This window comes from Talpa occidentalis, unplaced genomic scaffold, assembly GCF_014898055.3.
Source record: "Talpa occidentalis isolate TD23 unplaced genomic scaffold, MPIMG_talOcc4v2.1 talOcc4.7, whole genome shotgun sequence".
In the NCBI taxonomy this organism is placed as follows: Eukaryota; Metazoa; Chordata; class Mammalia; order Eulipotyphla; family Talpidae; genus Talpa; species Talpa occidentalis.
The window spans coordinates 92,984,985-93,005,711 of record NW_023605083.1 but is presented as its reverse complement, the minus strand read 5'-3'; the positions used below and the strand labels follow the sequence as shown (position 1 = coordinate 93,005,711).

Genomic DNA, 20,727 nt, shown 5'->3' with positions numbered 1-20,727 from the left:
ATAAGAAAAATAGCTATTCTGTTTTACCTTGAGGTGCAAAATCAGGTTCAGAAGCTCTTCCATAATCACCCAGATGGGAAGTAGGGTAACCAGGATTTGAACTCAAGCCTTCAGGGTCTAAAGCCATGGGATCAACATCCCTTACATGTCACTGATACTGTGTGAGTGCAGACAGAAGATAGCGTGTCTAAGTGGGCCAAGGTAGCCCAGGGGAGGGCGCCAAAGGAAGAGGCAGTGGTTTCCCAGCCACCAAGTGGCTCAGCCCTCTGTTTCAAAGTGAAGGAGCAAACTCTGAGGTCATAAGAGTTCAGCCTAGGAGGAAAGACCTAAGGGAAGGAAGTCCCCATGGCACTTTGAAGTGAGAGTGGAAATATACTGAGGAAGAAACCCAAGTGGTCTGGGTAAACCTCTCAGTTTTGCTATTCTAGAGCTTAAGAAGTTGTGAGAAGCAAAAGAAGTAGAAGTGGTAAACAGACCATAAACTGTCATCATCGAGTAATGAAGATTTTGGTGGTCCCTTTGACCTAGGGACATTACCAAGAAATTGTTGTATTTTGAGACTTTGTTTAAACAGTTGTGGATATCATCTATAACTTGCTTTTTGGGAATACTTACTGGTAGAAGTGATGACCAAAATAAAGCTGGTACCAGATCCCTTCTAGAGCACTGGCCAGTTGAAATGCAAAGTGCTAGAGCTGTGAAGCTAGATTAGTTGGCAAGTATGCCAGTTTTAATAAAAAGCATTACTTTCTTGCAGGAAAGTCTCGTGACCAACTGGTTATGGTTATGAGACTGAAATGATAAAAATATGGGTTGATTCAGTGACTCTAATCTTACATTCAACTCCATTCAACACGAATGGGAAAGCAGCAGCCCTTCATATCCAGGAAACTGTCAAAAGGGACCACGTCGAGCAGATTGCAGCACACATCAGACTGTACACCAGCAGAGCCGCTGAGTTGAGGTCTAGCCATGTAAACACACGCCTGCTCCGTGGCCAGGCTGAGCAGCTTGGATTTCCAGTGCGAGATTTGGAATGAGTGGGAAATCGCCAAAGCAGAAAGGCCTCAGGCCAATTATGCAATTAGCCAATAGCCTATGCTGGCCTCCGCTTTTGTTTAGATAAATTTTGAAATCATCAGCAAGCCCTTGAGCCAGATTCTTTCTTTGTGAGGAAGTCAGACTATATAAACCTGCATAGCGCCACACAGTATGGACGTGGGACAAGTTCTACTCTCCCCGCCACCTCCCTCCCCCACTGGGCAAGAGCAGATAGTTCTGTAGAGACCTCCCTCTGTGTGTGGCCTGGGGTGTTCCTCAGGGGTGGTGGCAAGGGGGGGAGGGGCGAGGGCATGTAAAGTGTTGTCACCACTGAGGGGGCCACCGGAGCCAGGACCCTGGCAACCAGGCTGCAATAGTCACACTACCTACCCAGGCCATGCCCCTGGAGCTCCACCTCAAGGCTCAGCCCTGCCACCTTTGAACCTGTGCAAGGGATGTTAATTAGCAAAGACTGGATCTCCAGGAGAGCAGGAGGACTTTTTAGCTTCTCTGTTCCAAGAAGATGACCTTTTAGACCCAGAAAGGAGAACGGGGCTCCAATTGCTTTCAGCCTCTGTACTCAGAGTGCTTCCCACGTAGCTCATTTATCCTCATGACACCCCCGAGAGGTAAGTTTGTTTGAGATTTATACAAAGTTATGATTATGCCTATAGATTCCAGTTCCTGACTCTGTCATTCTAAACCTTGAGTCTCATCCCATCTCACTTTTCCTAACATAACTAAACCCTTCGGGGAATGAAATGTCTCAGGCTTTAACCTAGCCAAGGGGGTGATTCCCTCTCCCCCTTTCTTTTTTGTTGTTAAGTGTGATTTATTACTTAGCATTTTAGCCAGGCTCGATGGATGTTCAGAATATTATAAATAATGTGGATTGAAAAGATTGTGCTGAAATGTTTATTGCATTCTTAGAAAGAGAACAAGGAATGGCGTGGAGAGTGTGGCCATGGTGAAGGAGGGCTGTGAGGTGGGAGGGAAGGCCAATCTTGCTCCTAGGATATTTTAGTGTGTCAATAAAAGACAGTGTTCTGAAAGGAAAGAACTTATATTGCAATCCCGCTATCAAGAATGCAGAAGTGTTCCAGCGGGTATAAAGAATATACTTCAAGAATGTAAGGGCCATAAGGAACTAATCATTAGGCATTCCCTCGCTCATTTCCTCACCCACAGTGCTCAGAGAAGGCTGTTAACAGAGTGGCTGCCTGTGCTTTAGCACTAGCTTTCCAGCATGCTGGCTTCGGGGTACCCTCTGGATGGTGTGGGGCAGCTGTGGGCAGCTGCATATGTGTGAGAAAGCACCTCCTTCTGACTGACTTTGCACCTAGTGCTTTAGAATCCTGAGCAAATGTCGCACTGGCCCATCGGCTCCACCAACCACATGGGAAGCTCAGGTCGTGCCTCTTCCTCCTGCTGTGCAGCTCTCATCAGAGGTTCTTCTTCTCTTGGGCCTTTCTGCTGCTGTGAGAAAGGAGAAGGGGCAAAGTTCCCGAGCAGCTAAGGCCATCTGTGTCGACCTAAAGCAAAATAGAAAAGTCTGCAGGACCAGTGCTGTCCCCTGGAGACTATTCTTTGAGAATTTGAAGGAAGAACACTGTTTTGGCCGCTTCAGCGGCTGCTCTAGTCCTGCAGGTTTCTTCAGACAGAAACCCCTGTCAAGAGATAATGGTAACATCAGGTGAGGTAATACTCAGGTGGGGCGCGAGGTGAATTGTGACAGCAACTGAATTTCGAATGTCAAACACATCTCAGGTGGGTGCTCCTTACCCACAGGGGCAGCCGTCCAGTGCCTGCTTTGCCCCCAGGACAGCAGCCTCCCTATCAGCTGAGGACTCCCAGACCACTGTCCTCACCATGCCCCGAGAGAGCCACCTCATGTTAACAGATGACACTTGGCTTTATGATGCAGAGAACTTCTAGTGAGCTTTTGTTCCTAACCCCAAACCTTGGTGAGAAGAATCACAAGAGGGCTTGTTAAAACCCGAGTCCTGGCCTCATCCTCGGAGATCAACCTTCAGGTGTGACATGGGGCCCTTGAAGTTGCATTTCTCATGGGCTCCTCGGTGACGCTGATGTGCCTGAGAGGGCACTGTGGGTCACACTGCTCTAAACGTAAACCTGGCTTTTCTAGCCTCAGTGATTTCTGGTCTTTTCCTCCAGTGATATGGGCGACCAGAGTGATTCATTCCCTGTAACCAGGGAATGATTAAACTGGATTAAATGATTAAAAAGAGTAAACTGGAATTGGACACAAGAAAGGGTCCACTTGAATGAAAACTGCGTGTCTAAGTCATCTGTGTTAGAAAGAAGCCCTGGTGAAGCATCTGGTGAAATCCCAACTTGTCACTAAATGTAATTCTGTTCATTTATTTGGAAAAAAAAAAAAAAAAAACCCAAAAGATACAATATGTTCTTCTAGCATTTTAAATTCACATCACTACCTACCAATGGGCAATGTATTGATTGTGAGGATAATGCCAACTGTACCAGAACCAATACTCCTTAGTAGCTTGTTTTGCTGCTAGTTTATATTCTTGCATTCATTTATTCAACACATGTTAGTGAGTGCTTACCACATGCCAAGTACTTAGTATCTGGCTGCTCAACTGCCCTCACATTAACTCCCACCGACTGAAATGTCAGTTAAAATCCATACTATTGACTCAGTGTCCCAAGCACTATTTGAGTCTAAACAATGAGCTACTTACTACCCGGTCAACCAAAACACAAATATATGGAGTATCTATCATGCATAGCCTGTGCTAGGCCCTTGTGGATAACATGCTGGGGACACAGACACAGAAATGCTTGGTCTGTCCTGAGTCTCAGAGAATTTACACATTATTAGGGAAGATAAGCCAGGAACCCAATTGTTAATTTACCCAAGAAATAAGTTAGCTTTTGTAACATATGTATTCAGTCCCAGGACTTAGGAGAGGTGTCCTTGGGGAGGGAGCAATTTGGGCTGAGGCCTAAAGCCGGTGCTGGTTCCTGGGTATGTAGAAGCAGGCAGAGGGCTCGAAAGCAGTGTGAATAATTTCTGCCAAGGCACAGAGGTGTGAGAGAGATGGCATGTTGAGAGTTTCACTGGGAACATGTCATAATTCAACTTTTTTATTTTGCTTTGAAATGATTTTTGAAATATCTGCAGACCTTGTTTAATGCAAGCCAACAAATATTTCAAAGCCAAATCTGACATTTTGGATGGTCTGATCTTTTTTCTAAAAGAGTGGATAAGTAGAAGTTGATGACATTATTTTAATATTATCCTCGAATACCTTTTTTTTTTTTTTTTTTTTTTTTGCCCTCACCACACACATTTGAAAGGCAGATACTTTGTGTTTTTATGCATACAAATACCTGGTATTGGCTGGAACAGATGTGTGAGTCGGGCCACTCAGTTGTGGTCTTCAGCATGCCTTTCTTGAACTGAATCTTTATGGTCTATTCAAGCCTCTTACACGCTGATCACCTTCAGAGGAAGGGGGAGAAGGACGACTAAAAGCTGAGTTGCCTTATCCTTGAAAGTGAAGTCAGTCACATTTCTCACCCTGACCCTCACCCTTCAGGCTGATTCCTCAGTGTAGCTCTTTCTCAGTATTCCAGCCTGGCTACCGTGAATCCCAGGACCTCAAATACTTCTATTCGTCCTTCTGACCAATAGAATCCTTGCTGAGCAGTTTTTGGGCTAACTGTATTCTAGAATCCTGTCTAGAAAGATAGGATCTCGTGCACATGTTTTCCGTGGGCTCATAGGTGGCAGTGTTGCCTGGTCACCGCTCCTGCAGGTCAGGGGCTCAGGGCCACACAGGGACCACAGAGCACCAGTCCCAGCTCTGTTTTCACACAGGAACACCGACTGCTTGCTGCTACACTGCCAGCACACCTGAAAGTGACAGCCGCCCTCTGGAAAAGCAAGTTTTATGACCCCTCAGATAAAATGCTCTTCCTTTAAGGGATGATAAAAGCATTTGAGAATCATGCTGAACAGAGGTGACTTTATTGCAGCTTCCTCCACAATGGACAGGCTGCTCTCTCGCTATGGAAACCTGTGGAGTGACTATCCAGTCTGCTGTGAGGTGCTGCAGCCTGCCTGCCTGTCACAACTGACTGTTTCCTAGACTCGACTGCAGGCCCCACGCTGATTTAGAAAGAGGTCCCTTTTCTATAACCCAATGTAGAGCAACATCTGATGCTCTTTTTTTTTTGTACTCCACCAATTTTGGTGACACCCCCTGGGCTTAAAGCTGAATGGCTCTCTTCCCGATACTAACAGCCAGCAGCCTACCTGGGTGCTCGCATGTTTTTACTCCACCCCTGCAGCCCAGTACCTCATTGCAGCAGTACCCCTAAATAGTGATCCAAGACCTAAGAGGAGACCAGTGGGGCCCTCTGGGCAGAAGGTCCACATCCCGGATGATAGAGCAAATCCAGATTGTATTTTCTTGAAGTACTCCTTAAGTAGTTTATACATATAGGCACACAGGCTCTTAGAGAATGTTGTGTGGCATAAATTTCAAAATCTGCCTTTATAATAGCCTTTGAAGATTTTTAGGAGATATGTGGCTGCCATGTTTGGTTGTGCTGGGAGTGGATCTGGCCAGAGGGAGCAGCCAGACATGAGCAGCTGAGGGCAGGAAGCCAGCTGCCTCTTCTCCCAGGTCCCGTTCTCCTGCGGGTGATTCCGTGTAGGGGGGCTGCCCACACATCTCTATCCAAAGATTACTGATTGTAAATGCCACTTTGAAACCAGAATGACTTCCAGGAGGCAGTAGCACTCATATCCATTGAGGACGGGCGTGTGCCAGCTAGTGTGGTCAGTGCTGAGTACTTCAGCTCCTTATGTCCCCGTGGCCATTCCAGGAGCTGAGGGTTAGCATTCTCTTGGTTTTCAGCTCAGAGGATTGGGTCCTGTGCCCAAATGGCAGGGCTGTGATGGGAATGAAGCCTCCAGACTTCTCTGCCCACAGCACAACTCTAGTTTATGCCACGTGACCTCCCACAGAAGGAAGCCTCGCCTGCGTGCACACGTTTGCCATTCCCGTCCTCGTCATTTTTTTTTTTTTAATATAGAGGCATGTTTTCTTTCTTTCTTTCTTTCTTTGTTTGTTTTTGTTTATACATGCACTGGGTACAGTCAGAAGCGCGGGAGGGTGAGAGAAGTCACCAGAGCCAGAGCGGGGAGCAGAGCAGGCAGAAGGACCGAAGTACACTGCTGAGGGGAGCAGCGGGTGGCAGGAGAGGTCTGCGCACCATGTGGGACCCTCCTCCGGTGGCCGGGGAGCAGCCGGGGATCGAACCGGCACCGCAGAGGCCGCGGGCAGCTTCGCAACCCAGCGCTCAACCGCTGCGCCACCGGGGAGGCCCTTCGTCCTCGTCATCTTGCTGCAGGGTTGGGAAGTGACACATGGTGCGGGCAGTTAGTGGGCTGGAGAGCTTGAGATCTCTTCACGGTGACCACTTGAAAGGCAGGGTGACCTTTGGAACACAGTGGAACTAATTTTTCTACCTCAGCGATGGGGATGGGCTTCACAGCCAAACCGAATAATCATGACATATGTTCTGGTGATTTGGGAAACAGCTAAGCTCTTAAAGTGAAAGGATCACGTCTGGCTGCTCCCTCTGGCCCTTATTTTTCTTTTCTCCCACACCTCTGAACAGTCATCTTTCTTCTGCCCTCCCGACGGTGGCTCTGGGTTATATATAGTCCATGTTGCCTTGGTGGCCAAAGGAATGCTGAGATTAGGTGGGGGCAGACGTGGCCTCCCGGATGACAGAATGGCTCTCCACCCAAAGCACCAGAAATGAGTGATCCCCACTTCAGTTGGAATGCATTTTCCTAGATTCTTCCAAGCTTTTGGTGACAACTACTTCATCCTACCTCAGCCACCTCCTCCTGGCTTTCCTGCCATCTCCGCAACCAGCTATTGGCGGGCGCTTTGCAGTTCTCAATGAGTACTGTGAGGAAGGCAGCAGCCATCCGTTTACAAAGCACCCTTTTCGTGTGGGCACAGAGCTGTCACAACAGGCCCTCAGACGAATGTCGCCATCCGAGAAGCAGTGCGCTGCTTCTGCACCAGGCCACATTTTGACCACTGCCTTCACTGACCAAGCAGAGGTCACTGGCGGGTACTCCTGTTCTGGAAAGTGCTGGGAATCCATTGACATGTTCCTCCTCTCTGACTCGCCTTGTTCTACACTCCATCTTAAGTCCCCTTTCTATTTCCAGTTGTCATTACATCACTCCTCATTCCAACAAACTTTTGTAATGTGTTATTTCTAAGCTTACATATTATTAACATTTAAGGATGGCAGTTTCCTGATGCCATGTAGGAAGGCACCCTAATCTTACCCGCAATATGTTTCCAAATCCCTCTGTGGAATGGCTGGTTTCTGGAAAGTAACAGCATTCCCTCCCCCCTCTGCCTCTCAAACCTGAGAGAAAGGGAAGAGATGCCTTTGAGCTACCACCTAGCAGATGCAGTAGGAAGAGATAAGCTGTATTTTTCTTTGTAGCTCTTACCACCTCCTAGCACATTATATATTTTGATTTTTGTCTGTTTTCACCACTCCACCCCTAACACACACACCCCCCCCCACACACACACACACACACACACACACACACACAGCAACTCAGTGAAGGAAGGACTTTCTGTTTTGTATGTTTTCTTCATTGCTCTATCCCCACTGCCTAGAACAGTGTCTGGATTCCTGTAGGTCCCCAATCAGTATTTGTTAAATAATCAAAAGCCATCATAGAGATACAGAATCCAGAGGATAATCAATATTGTTTGTTTCCCTAAGCACATCAGGAGTAGGGACTTTTGGTTTCTTTCATTTGTTGATTAAACATTTATTGAGCCAGCTCATATGTAATGTGCATAAAATGTCTAGCCCCACTAGTGATGATGGATGTGGCTCCTGTTAGAAGCACTGTGGGGGCAACATCACCACCTGGGACCTGCTTGACCTAGGTGTCCAGTGCCCTGGGGATGGAGGGATCCCCAACAGGAAGCCTCTACACAACAACTTCACCCCCTCCATGGTATTCTTGTCAGCTTTGTTTGCAGAGAGGGAGCACCTCCTGCTATGATTTTTGCTCCACATACCTCTTGCCCCAGAGCTTGAGTGTCTCTCCTATTCATTTTGTCTTTTCAGGACATCTGTAGCATTAATCAAAGAATCCTTGGAAAATAATAGGATATGTGACTGTGAAAGAGAAGGTTAGTATCTGAGAAGGTCTCTTAATGGTGACAGCTATTGCTGTTGGCCCCCTCAGAGTAAAGCTAGGTGAAGCACAAATGGTAAGCTCCGAGGAGCTGTGCCTTTGAACTGTGCTTTCAGCCTCAAGCCAGCAAAGCAGAATTGTTCTCCTGTTACTTTTCTATTTTTCCAAATGATTAGAGACAAATCATTATTTTTGCTGATGGTATCTACTGAATGATCTTGGTTACAAGTAACAGGAAATGACTCTGGCTCGTTTAGGCTAAAGAACATGTAATTTATTTAAATGATGTTGGGTTACTTGCAAGAATAAGGGATAATTGAACCAGCCACGTCTCAGGAAGAGTTTGAACAAAGGCAAGTCAAGTTTGTGGCCCACCCTTTGAGGGTGTCACCATTGCTGTGACTGAGCCACAATTGTGTTGAGTCCAAAATCCCAAATACCTAGAGAGGAAAACCTGGTTCGCCTTACCCGCGCTTCATCACTGGACCCAGCAGCTGGGTCAAATTGAACAGATGTGTCTACTGGGCCCCCCATCTCACATGTTCTTTTGAGGTTTGAAACAGACTCAGTTTAGATCTACCATTCAGCAGAATTTTGCATCTTGATCAAGCAGTTTGCTCATTTAAAACAATCAAATGGATGTGCATTGAGTGCATTGCTCAAAGCCTTCTCCTCATGGCTGCTCCCTCTACCTAAGGCACAGCCCTCCTGTCACCTTGCCTGGGATCCCTGATGGATACCAGGTGACGTTTCTCAGTCCAAACAGCTCGAGTGAAGGAGTTTGTAGAGGTGAATCCATAACCTGACTAGAGCCATCCAGAAATCTTTTGACACTTGGTCAAGAGGGAATTATCAAGCAAGATATCCATGACAGAGTTCTTGACTGCCTTTTCAAAGACACTTGAATTTCTGCCAGACTCCAGACAAATTCGCATGCCCCAGGGTAACACACGGCACGATGAGGGGACGTTTCTAGCAAATATTGATGTGCCAGAGAATTGGTATTCAATTATTGACTTGACAACTCCTAATAAGCTGCTTTTGATTGTTGATATGAAGGATTATGTATTTCCAGTTGAATTCTGCTGTTGAATTGTGGTGATTGTTGGGCTAAACTTATTTCGGGGGAGGGAAATAAGTCAGCCTTGCAGAATACAAATGGGGCCTAGAAACTAGTCCGCACTTTGTGTCCAGGAAGCAACAGTAATGGTTGAGTCGTTACATACACTCTCAAAGGAATGGATTTATCTGCAGGGTTTTTTGTTTTGTATTGTTCTGGGGAGGCGTTGATGAGTTGATTTTTCTGCGTATCTCATGAGACTGGGAGACCCATCAGTAGATATGTGTCTTTGTGCCTGCTGGACCTGACCCTCAGTAGACACTCAGTAAATATTTGTTGAGTTGATTTCTGGTGTGGGCACGTCCAACTCTCCCAGGCAAATGTAACCCAGGCCAATGCCCTTGGTTGGCTGCCCATCCTGATAGCTTGATCAACAAGTGTGACTCCTTTGTTGTGACCTGACTTGCCCTGGACTGCTGAGATGGCCTCTCACATCAGCGCCCCATTGACTGGGGCCTGGTGGTTGGGACAGCCACCTGACCCCCACCAGACCCCAGGAATCTGCCTTTCACTCGGCTTTCATCCAGCTTCCCTGCCCCGTCTCTTGCTTTCTTAATTCTTTTTAATTTCCTGTTTCTAAGCAAGCTCTCTTTTCCTTATCCCAACCCCCATTCCTCTCGGGTCACCTTCCCTTATTCCTGCTCCCTGCTGAGAGCACCCTCACACTCTGGCCTCCAGATGGCCTTTCCATACCCTCCTCTTTTCTAACCATCAGCTGCCCTCTTTAAAGTTGACTTTTTTCAAGTTTATTTACCCAGGCCATTCCCTCTTGTCATTGAAATGACTGGTGCCCTCTTCTTACCCCTGTGGATGAGTTGTTGTGTGAGGAGGGCACCTGTGTCTCCATCTCACACATCCAGCCCCCACACAGCTGGGGCACTGGGCTCACCACTCCACGGAAGAGCATCATTCTCACCTTCCGGGAGCTTGTGCTTCTCAGAATGGAGCTGGGCCCTTCACTTTATGAACATCACATCACCCCACCTTGGGAAACCTTACCCCTGAGGATGCCAGAATGCAAGGGGTTGGAGTCTTTGTTCACACGGGCTAGCAAGGGACCTGACTGGAGTTTGGAAGCCCTCCTCATCCCCCTGCACCGTGTTGCTAGTTCGTAATCTTGTCAAAGGGCAGACACTTCAGATATAGGCACATTTGGTCAGCAGGACATAAAGCCAAGATCAAGTTCAAGTTTTCTTTGTTTTCAGTTGAAGCCCAAATATAGGCAGATTCTAGGCTCATGCTTTGCCTTCTAATGTATTTCTTCGAGGAGCTGCACTGTCACTTCTCTGTCACAGACTGTGGGTCTCCTTCCCCCTGCCCGGGTTACCTCCCATCTTGAGCTCCTGCTCCCCCAGTCAGGCCGTGCACCAGGATGCTGCCGGCATGAATGTGGCCATTTGCCCAAAGCCTGCCCTGCTAGGGGCCTGCTGCCTTCACAGCACTCGCTCATGGATAGTGCAGAGCAGTCGGCCTCTTGACCTTCCATTTTCTTACCTAAATTGGGGGAAATTATTGACCTACTAACTCATTGCCCGATGGCGAGACTAATATGGGATAAGTTAGTGAAACTTGGAGCACACGCACTGCCTGGCACAGCAGAAGCTCTGATTTTCACTTGCATCCTTGTTGTACTGCATTGTTTTTATCAGCATACTCAGCATCACTCCCGCCATCATAGCAAGAGCACCCAGACTCCCAAGTCCCTCTCTGCCTGACCTCCTGGTTGCTGAACCTGTTACCACGCTGGACAGAACCTCAGAGCATGCCCTGGGTTTGCTTCGCCCTCTCCGAGTCTTGCCTGTGACCACCCGCTCCGCGTGGGCCCTGCTCTGACCTTCCCTTCCTCAAAGGCCTTTCACATTTCAGTTTCTCACAGCTTCTCTCACCTGGTGTCCACTTGGCTGTGCTCTGCTTGCCTTTGACTTCAGCCAGCTTTCGCCCAGCACAGCTGCCCTTCCTGTGGCTAATAACGGAAACGGAAGCTGCCAGATATTCCATTCTGAACTTCCAACCTCTCCCAGCCACCCGTCATCACTGCCGGGCCTCGGCTGGAACTGGGCTCTCTGTTTCTAAACGAAATGCCACCCAGGTGTTCCTCTGTTTTTGTTCCTCTTCCTTCTCTTTTGGAATGAATGACATTTTATTTCTGTTGTTAAACCAAGAGGCCAGCTCTCCCACAGGATGTTTATGGGGCATCTGCTGCCCACAGACACTCTTCTCATGAAGGGGCAGGACAAGAAGTGATAATTGTTGTCCTCATAGCTCTGTTTATGGAGTGGCAGTTATGTTCTAGAAGCTTTAATGTACTCCACAACAAGCTTATGAAATCCATATTTTAGTCTTGTTTTACAGGTGGTGAAACTAAACTCAGTGTTAAGAAACTTCCCAGCATCCCACAGCTAGGAAGGTTTGAAGTTAGCTAGCAGGTTTGAAGTCAGGTCTCCCTGAGTCCCCAGCCAGTGTCTCTCCCACCATGCCAGACTGCATGATCCTGGTTTTTGGAACTCCTGTGACCCAAGGAAAGAAATATCAACAAATAATATTAAGAATTTAAAAATGGAGGACAGTTGTTTAAAAGCAATACCTAGTTGTGTGTGCGACTCCGACGCCATGGGAGGTGCGCTCTTCCTGGGCTGAGAGGCCCTCTGAGGAGGTGGGGTCTGAGCCGAGCGCTCAAGGCGATGGCCCCTGGTAGGTGAGAAGGTTTGGGGTGGATGAGGAAGAGGAGATGGGTGGGCCTCCTGGAGCTCCCATGGAAGGTTTACCCACCAACAGGAAGAATAAGTCTGGAGGGGGGGATTGAATGCCAGGTAAGAACAAAAGCAAACTCAACAAATCAGAGACTTTTGCTCAGTGTTCTAAGGAAAGCACTAGTTGGGGGAAATTAAAACATGGGGTGAAATAGATTCAAGAGGGGAGAGATGAGAGACAGTAGATGCCCATCTTCCCACCCTCAGTGCCAGGCACACCCAAACCCCCTGCCAAGCACCCGGGCCTGCCTGAGGATTCAGCAGTCCCCACAGCTGGCCGCAAAGCAAACAGCTCCGCAGTGGGCAGGTCCAGGCCATGGGGTGATCTCAAGGGTGACTGCAATTCTCCAGGCGTTCAATCTGCAAAATCAAAGTGTAAATATGTTCACCTTCTCTGCGCGGCGTCTACTCTTTTCTTAGCTTATTTGCCCAGTAATGGGATTAAAGGGAACATTTACATGAACTTTTGAAAACAAATACTCCAGTTTTGTCTTTTCTCCTGCTTATTCCCCACCTTAGCTCAGGAGTCCGCTGTAAAAAAATCCGTTTGATCAGTGAGAACCAAGTGGCTAATACATAAGCAAATGTCACCTATTGATGGGCACAACTGGGGTGAAGAAAAAACAGGAGTCTTTCAGAAATGCCCTCGGTGGATTGTTCAAGGCGGTTCACTGCATGAGAGTTGCTTGTGGGCCCTGACTCTTCCAGTGTGAAATATAAGGTGGACGAGACATTAAGACTATATAGTTTGGTTCAAACCAGCCAACAGTAACAGGTAGCCAGTGTGGCTGTCCTAGGACAAATAAAACCAGATAGGACTTCCAGACAAAATTCCCCTTCATCCCTCCCTCCCTGTCACCCCTCCGTCCCCCCTGCTCTCTCGCACATTCCCCTGCACTAAAGGGGAGAGTGGCCCATGCAGAGGTCTGCCCTCACTCTCAAAAAAAGCCAGACTCCACCCATGCTGCTTCTCCCCTCCTCCTCCCCCTGCCCCTTTCCCCTCCCCCTGCCCCTTCCCCTCCTCCCCAGGCTGTAGCTCTAGCTGTTGCCTGTGCTCCGCTGTAGCAGAGGTGGCAGCACAGCCGCCTTAATGCGCAGGTTTCCAGTGTTTCACTGGAAAAAAAAAAAAGAAAGACCATAAATACAGATGAACAATCTCCAGAAAACGCAACACTGTTCCTGAGAGACCGTGTTTCATATCCTTTCCCTGTTTGAAAAGGAGTTTGTTTTCTTACATCTTTTTTTAATTGCTCCAAGTTGGACTTGTAAATATGGTAAGTGGTTGAGTAATACTCATCTGGTAAACTGACCAAAGGAAATGGACATTTTTTTCCACTTTTGTAACTCTGGCACCCATGGCTGCCCTGGCAGGGGCATTTGGGGATGAGAAGGGAAAATCAGCCTCGCCAGCACCCGTGCTGGGAGCTGAGTGAGGCGCGGAGGCTGAGAGCCCGTTGTCAGGGCCTCGCCAGGTGTTTTTGTGCCGGGCTTGGGGGCAAAGAGCATTCATTGTTTAAGAAGTTGGCAGGTTCCCAGAAGTTCAACTGTCTTTCCCCGTTCTGAAATGTCAAACATTTCCTTAGCTGGGGATGACTACACCCCCTGAGGGTTAAAGCACTGCTCTGAGGCAAAAGAAAGGCGATTTCTCTGTCCAGTATGACTGAGTGCTACCCACGCGCTCCCCAGAGGCCCTGCGTCCTCTCGGCTCCAGCCCTGTGCCTGCGTCTGAAGTGTTGGAGCCTCTGTCTCAACCCCTCTGTGCTCATATGTGGTGGTGGTTTCTTCTCAGTGGTGCCCTCTCCTACTTACTCATCTGCAAATCCTGCAGTTGTAGATGAAATATGTCTGGGATTCACTTCAAAAGAATACACTGGGGACAAGGAGCAGGAGAGGGTAGAGATAGAAGCAGGTCGGCCATGAAATCGATACTAGCTGAAGCTGAGTGATGGCTGCAGCATCATCCATTTACTCTTCTGTCATCTTGTATGTGTGTGTTTTCAGTTCCACCGTAAAAAGTGGAAGGGAAGGAGGGAAGAGGAAGAAAAAACGAACTCTTTATCCCAGTTTTTTAGCCTCGAGGAGTCTGGGCCTCTCTCCCTGACAAGCCCCACATTCCATCAGGAGTTAGGATCCTCCTGGAGAGGCCCCATGGTGCAGGAAAGGGGCGAAGAGCATGTATGGGGGTTCAGTTCCAACTAGATCCCAGTAGCTCTTCCTCTTGTCAGCTGTATGGCCTTAGGCAAGAGAGTTAGCCATCCAGAACCTCAGCTCCCTCCCATAAAATAATAAAATAGAGGTAAAAGTTACCCGTTGCTGGGAATGACACGAGGGAATTCATCTCTAGCCCTTCACGCAAAACCCAAAACTCGCAAATATTCCGTGTATGACATGGCCTAGCCCTCCCTGGCTTTAAAAAGAACCTTGATTCCTCTTCCTGAAACATCCTTCAGAGGCAGGTGCCAGAGCTGTGATCACATTCCAGGAAAGTCAAACTAAAAGAAAGGACTGCGGTGGTACGATGTAAACACCTTCTCTTTGACCCAAAGAATTTAAAAAGCCACAGGTGACTTTTGCTTATCACCATCGCTTGCCATCTTAACTTGATTTCCTCACTGACCCTCGGTTCACACTGGTTTACTTAAACCTGGTGAAGTCTCCTGCCCAGAACGTCCCTGTTTGCATGGAGAGGGGTTAACATGTCTTACTTACCGCTGCTCTCAAAGTCCCTTGTTCATCTCTGGGCAAGAACTCCGTTTGCCACATCTGCTCACTATCTGCGGTGTCATTCGCCGGAGGGACCTTTCATTTTCCACAGTGTTGCATCTCGTCACCCTTCACTGCAGCACAGTTTGTGTAATTCGGTCTCTGTGACAGGATAATCAGCAGCTTTGAAAGCAATTCTGTATTAATACTCCCATTAGATCTGCCCACTCGCGCTTCTGCTAAAACTACTGTTAAAGGCCTGTCCCCCTGGGGTCACTGCAGTGTCTATTGATTAGTTTAGACCACTTTTTGAATTTTTTTCTTGGCCGCCTCCACACACTCTCGGCCTCTCTCCCTGTTGACTATTCCATCTATGTCTTTATTGGGTCTTCTTGTCTTTTCCAAAAACCAGTGCCTTTGCTCAAGTGCATGAAAAGGAATTGATTGTACTTTTGTGAGCCAGGCTGTTCTAGGTGCTCAGGATATGGTGGTGAAGACATCGTCCCTGTCAGAGGTGCGGCCTGCCAGTGGCTGAGACTGTCACCAACTGAGCACCCAAAGCATGGTTTGGGAAGGGTCACCGCAGAGACACAGAGGGGACAAGGGAAGCATGGCTCATGGGAGGGCTGGGAGCAGTTCCTAAAAGAAATGACACCGATGTGCACTCTGGAGGACACGGCAGGGGTTAACTGCCCAGGGGAGCGGCGCTCTCAGCGGAGCGGCCGGGTGTATAAAGGCTAGAAGCACTGTGGGGGCACGGCCTGTGGGAGAAATGGAAAGCCAGATGGCTAGGGCGCTGACAGAACATGGCTTCAGGGGCAGCAGGCCCTTCCAGGCCACCATAGAGTTTGGATTTCAATTTCAGCCACCAGTGAGTTTTAAGCCAAGAAGGAAGCTAATCCGATTTACCTTCCTGCTCCCTCGTGGGGAATGGCTCAGGTGAAGAGCAGCAGGTCGGTACACTGCGGGGACCCAGGCAGAGGGTGCTGGTCACTGCTGATGCTTTGAGCTTTCCTCCCTTGGAGTTCGAGCTTTGTGTACATAAACTAAAAGTCCATTTCTGTTTTGTTTACTTTACTCCCTAACCAGTTATTCTCATCCTGCTAATCTTGTGATTTTCCTGCTTTGAAAATTCAGGTCACTTGTGTTGTCCTCTCCTTGGACCATCTTAGCTTTGGTCTAGAAACCTGGTGGCACAAAGAGCTTCTCAGGCCCAGGTCCTCCCCCCAACTCTGATCCTGCCTGTGCGTCAGGGCAAAATTTCTTCCTGAAGCGCCTTCTTCCGTGCTCAGAAACTCAGTGCTGCCCATGGTCTGTAGGTCTGGGCTCGAGAGGGCAGCACATGCCCCCCAACTTCCCACCTTGGTCTAGCGGCTTCTTCCATTTCTGTTCCTTTTTCTAGATGTTGAGAATATCAGCCTTTTACCCCAACTAAGAAGGACTCCTGTCCCTGTGTAACTTTTAGTTAACCTGAAGGTGTTCTGGTGACGGAGATGATTGGTGCCCATACCATCCTAATTGAAAGAAATGTAGAGAGAACAGGAAAGCAGAACTTAAGAGAGCACACTGAGTCATTATCAGCCACGATGATGGGAAGCAGTGGCTGGACAACCCAGGGGCTGCTTTTTTTTTTTTTTTTGATAACCCTTTAAAACCATAATAATATTCTTGGCACATGGGTTGCACATAGGCCAGTTTGCCAACCATGATGTAGAGGTGTGGGTTTATGTCCACATGAAAACATGGCGGGCGGGGGGCAGAAACCTCAAGTTCCTGAGAATGGGCTCGCTCTTAGGACTAGATCATCGGAGAAAGAGATTTATTAGGAAAAAGAATTTGCCCACTCTCACAGGAAGAGGACAAAGAAGCTTGCCATATATTTTTAAGTCCTTTCTCGGTATTTGAAACCATGGACATGCTGTGTTATACATGGGAGGGGTTTTTAAATGTATCCCCCCTAAACTACATTGAACCCTGGAGAGTGGTGGAGAACCCAGGGAGTCTGTGAATTTGGATGGGAAAGCAAATTGCATTCTATTTTCATTAACTTCCAATTCCGATTTAGAATTTTCTTCAGTTTAGAAGGGAGGAAGCAATTTGGTTGGAACTGGAGGGGGTGATGCTAAGTGAAATAAGTCAGAAGAAAAAGACAACTACTGGATGATTTCATTCATGTGTGGAATATTGGAAACTAAACAGAGAAACAGAAAATCATAACCAAAACTATTCCTAGAAATCTGACTATAGAATTGAATGAAGCTTCTGGGCACAGGGGTGAGGGTTGGAGGGGGCAGTGGGCTGGGAGGGAAGATTTTGGGTGCTTGTAACCTCTGAGGAGGTATGACCTAGACTCACACACGGTGTTGTGAACCATTGTCACCTCAATAAAAAGAACCCAGTTTCAAAAAGACAAGAATGTATTTCCCCAATAAAACTCAACTATTCTTTTTTTAAAGAGGTAGGAAACAAACCACAGTGGTATTATCAGTATTTGTGACTTTGCCACTGATAGAAATCAGGTATTTTCACACCAAGATGTGGCACATGTATTCTTCATCTCCAGATTTTTTAAATACAGATTTTGATAAGTGTATTTCAATGCCATTGGAAAATTCAAAGCATGCTTCTAAATATTTGTAAATATTTAGCATTTAGAAACTAACAGCAGTGTAATTATTTCATATCAAAGCTTTCAGGCTCACAGGGGTAGTATATAGAAGAAAGATAGAAAATTAATGGGTTAACTTAATTCAAGAAGTTAGAGAAGGGACTACAAAGTAATTTCAAAGAAGGTCTATCAATGGTAAGATTCATAAAAATAATGCAGAAATTAACAAAATGAGATGACCAGTAAAGCCAAAATGTGTACTTGTGTAAAGATTAATAAGAGACACTTGTGGCGAGGGTAATTAAGGGACAAAGAATGCACAAGCAATGGTGTTGGAAGGGAAGGGAATAGTTGTGCTATAGCATTGAGAGGAGAATCTAATGAGCTGCTTTATGCCAATACTTTGGAATACTCAGGAAAAAAATGAATTATTTCCCGGAAAAATATTGTTTAACAATAACTGACTCTAGAAGGAGGGAAAGCAGAGCTCCCAATGCGGAGAATGAGCCACAGGTAGAGGGAGTGTTGACGAGACATTGAAGCGGTTCATTCATTTGTTGAACAAATGTGTACTGAGTTCGCACTCCAGACACTATGGTGGAAGGTGGCAATGGAGCAGTAAAAACAAAATAATTAGACTCTATGCTGTCGTTTGTCCAGTAGGACTTTTTACGATGATAAAAATGTGTTGTACTAATGATAAAGGACTGATCACAAAAATCTGCAAAGAGCTGATGAGACTCAGCAACAACAAAGAAAATAATCCAGTCAAAAAATGGGCAGAAGAGCTAAAAAGAAACTTCTCTGAAGAGGAAATGCAAATGGCCAACAGGCATATGAAAAAATGTTCAACATCACTTGTCATCAGGGAAATGCAAATCAAAACTACCATGAGATACCATCTCACACCAGTGAGAATGGCACATATTAAAAAAACTAGCAACAACAAATGTTGGCGAGGGTGTGGAGAAAAAGGAACTCTTCTGCACTGTTGGTGGGAGTGCAAACTGTCCAACCACTGTGGAGAGCTGTGTGGAGATTTCTGGACCTACTAAACATAGAGCTTCCATAGGATCCAGCAATTCCACTCCTAGGTATTTACCCAAAGGACACAGAAACATCAATTCCAAAGAACACCTGCACCCCTATGTTTATAGCAGCACTATTTACAAGAGCTAAGCTTTGGAAACAGCCCAAATGCCCAAAAATAGATGACTGGATCAAGAAGATGTGGTACATATACACCATGGAATATTACTCAGCATTCAAAAAAGATAAACACATGCAATTTGCAGCAACATGGATGGCGCTGGAAGGGATCATGCTCAGCGAAATAAGCCAAAAAGAAAAAGAAAAATACCGGATGGTCTCACTCATAGCAGGAATCTAGAAAACTTAAATAAGGGACCAGGAAAATGAATAACTATAAGAAAGTGAAAATCAAAATCAACAAAAAACTATGAACCAGAGACACTTTTTGGGGGGTGGGGGGCGGGAGGGGAGGGATTGGGGTCAGAATGGGGCGTTTGCAATTTTATGGGGGAATATAAAAATAAAATTTATTATTTAAAAAAAAAAATGTGTTGTGCCATCTCTGTCCAATATGGTAGCCATTGGCCACAGGTGGCCCTTGGGCACTTGAGATGATGGTTAGTGCATTCGGGAAACTGAATTTCAACTTTAATCCGAATAGCCAGATGTGGCCAGTGGCTTTGTAGCCAATAAGATCAATAATGTGTTTGTGGCTTCCTATAAGAGAACAAGTAGTTGAACTCTTTGGGCTCTGGTCTTTCCAGAAACAGCTCCTCCGTCTGTTTCCAGAAACAGCTCCTTTGCAGTCCTGAGAGACAACAGCCACGTGATCCTGTGCATTTGACTCAGCTATTTATGCAACATTTCACATGCTGCTTCTCATCTGATCCTTGCTTCTCTTCTGGTGTGTCTAGCTCAGGGGTCCTTTACTAAGCAAACATTTGGGGGATGCTTGCTTTTGTAGTAGCCCCACCCTGTCGCTGCTCCTCCATGTCCACGCTCGCCCCAGCTGGCTGGCATGGAATGGCCCCAGTAGAGACTGTGGAGTTGGCTGTGGTGGCATGGAATGGCCCCAGTAGAGATTGTGGAGTTGGCTGTGGGAGCCGGTGAGTTCATTGGGTGGGAGGGGCTGTGTCCTCTAGTGGCCACTTGGTCGTCGGTGGACGCGTGGGTGAGGATAAGCCGACATGTGCGCCTGAGGAGGCAGAGCGGGGCTGGCAGGCAGAGCTGGATGCAGGGAGCAGACTGACTGGGAGGCTGATGCCCTCCTTTTGTGTTCCCCAGCCAAAAGCTTTGGAAACTAAAACCAAAATACTTGCATTAAAAAATATAAATGATTAGTCTTTTTCCTGGTCCCTAATTTAGGTTTTCTAGATTCCTGCTATGAGTGGGACCATCCGGTATTTTTCTTTTTCTTTCTGGCTTATTTCGCTGAGCATGATCCCTTCCAGCGCCATCCATGTTGCTGCAAATGGCCTGAGTTTATCTTTTTTGATTGCTGAGTAATATTCCATGGTATAAAGTAAAAAAATCAACAAGCAACTATAAACCAGAGACACAGTACAGGGTGGGAAGGGGTTTGGGGAGGGGAGGGGAAGAGGGATTAGGGTCAAAATAAGGGGTGTGGGAATTGTGTGAGGAATATAATCAAATGAAAATGCATACATTGTGTGCAAATGAAAAATAATGTATAAAATTAAATTTAAAAAATTAAAATTAACCAAAAAAAAGAAATATAAATGAAGAACTATATCCTTGTATTGGCTATCTTGATGGGTGGCAGAAGCTGAAAAAGAAAAGAGCAAGTCACTGGAAACGGTGGAAGCTAGGCTATTTCGTTGTAAAACCTAAAGCCCTTTGCTTTATCAGTGTCTCACCAAGACAGCAGAATAAACCTGCACACACACACCCTCACCTGCGATTGAGCGGGAGGCCTCTCCCAGGTCCCCCCGTCTTGCTCTCAGGGGTGCTGGCACCCACCTGGCTGCACAACTCTTCAGGTGGCGAGGTGGACTCCAGAGTTCAGAACCCCACCTTTCTGCCCCACCGGCCTGCAAAGCCCAAGTTGCACAGCAGCAGCAATGCCCGGGGCTGCTGACACCACGACACACAGGGGCACAAACTGAGGGCTCAGAGGACAATGACATACCGGGAATTGCACCTGCTAACCTCTCTGAAGACAGTTACCAGAAGGGGTGACCCTTTGCTGGAATGAATCATTAAAAGG

The 20,727-nt window shown here is 46.9% G+C and overlaps 1 protein-coding gene and 1 long non-coding RNA gene across 2 annotated transcripts in view; one reads left to right on the top strand and one right to left on the bottom strand.

The window, feature by feature from the left end:
* The window catches only part of STX8 (syntaxin 8), a 235,922-nt gene that overhangs the window by 214,158 nt on the left and 1,037 nt on the right, over nt 1–20,727 (top strand). The gene's annotated exons all lie outside the window — the stretch shown is intronic.
* Nucleotides 1,951–11,360, bottom strand: LOC129144814 (uncharacterized). Its single transcript, XR_008549478.1, has 3 exons — nt 11,294–11,360; nt 4,417–4,528; nt 1,951–2,708 (listed from the first exon to the last, which is right to left on the bottom strand). It is a non-coding gene; the product is annotated as an uncharacterized LOC129144814 (long non-coding RNA).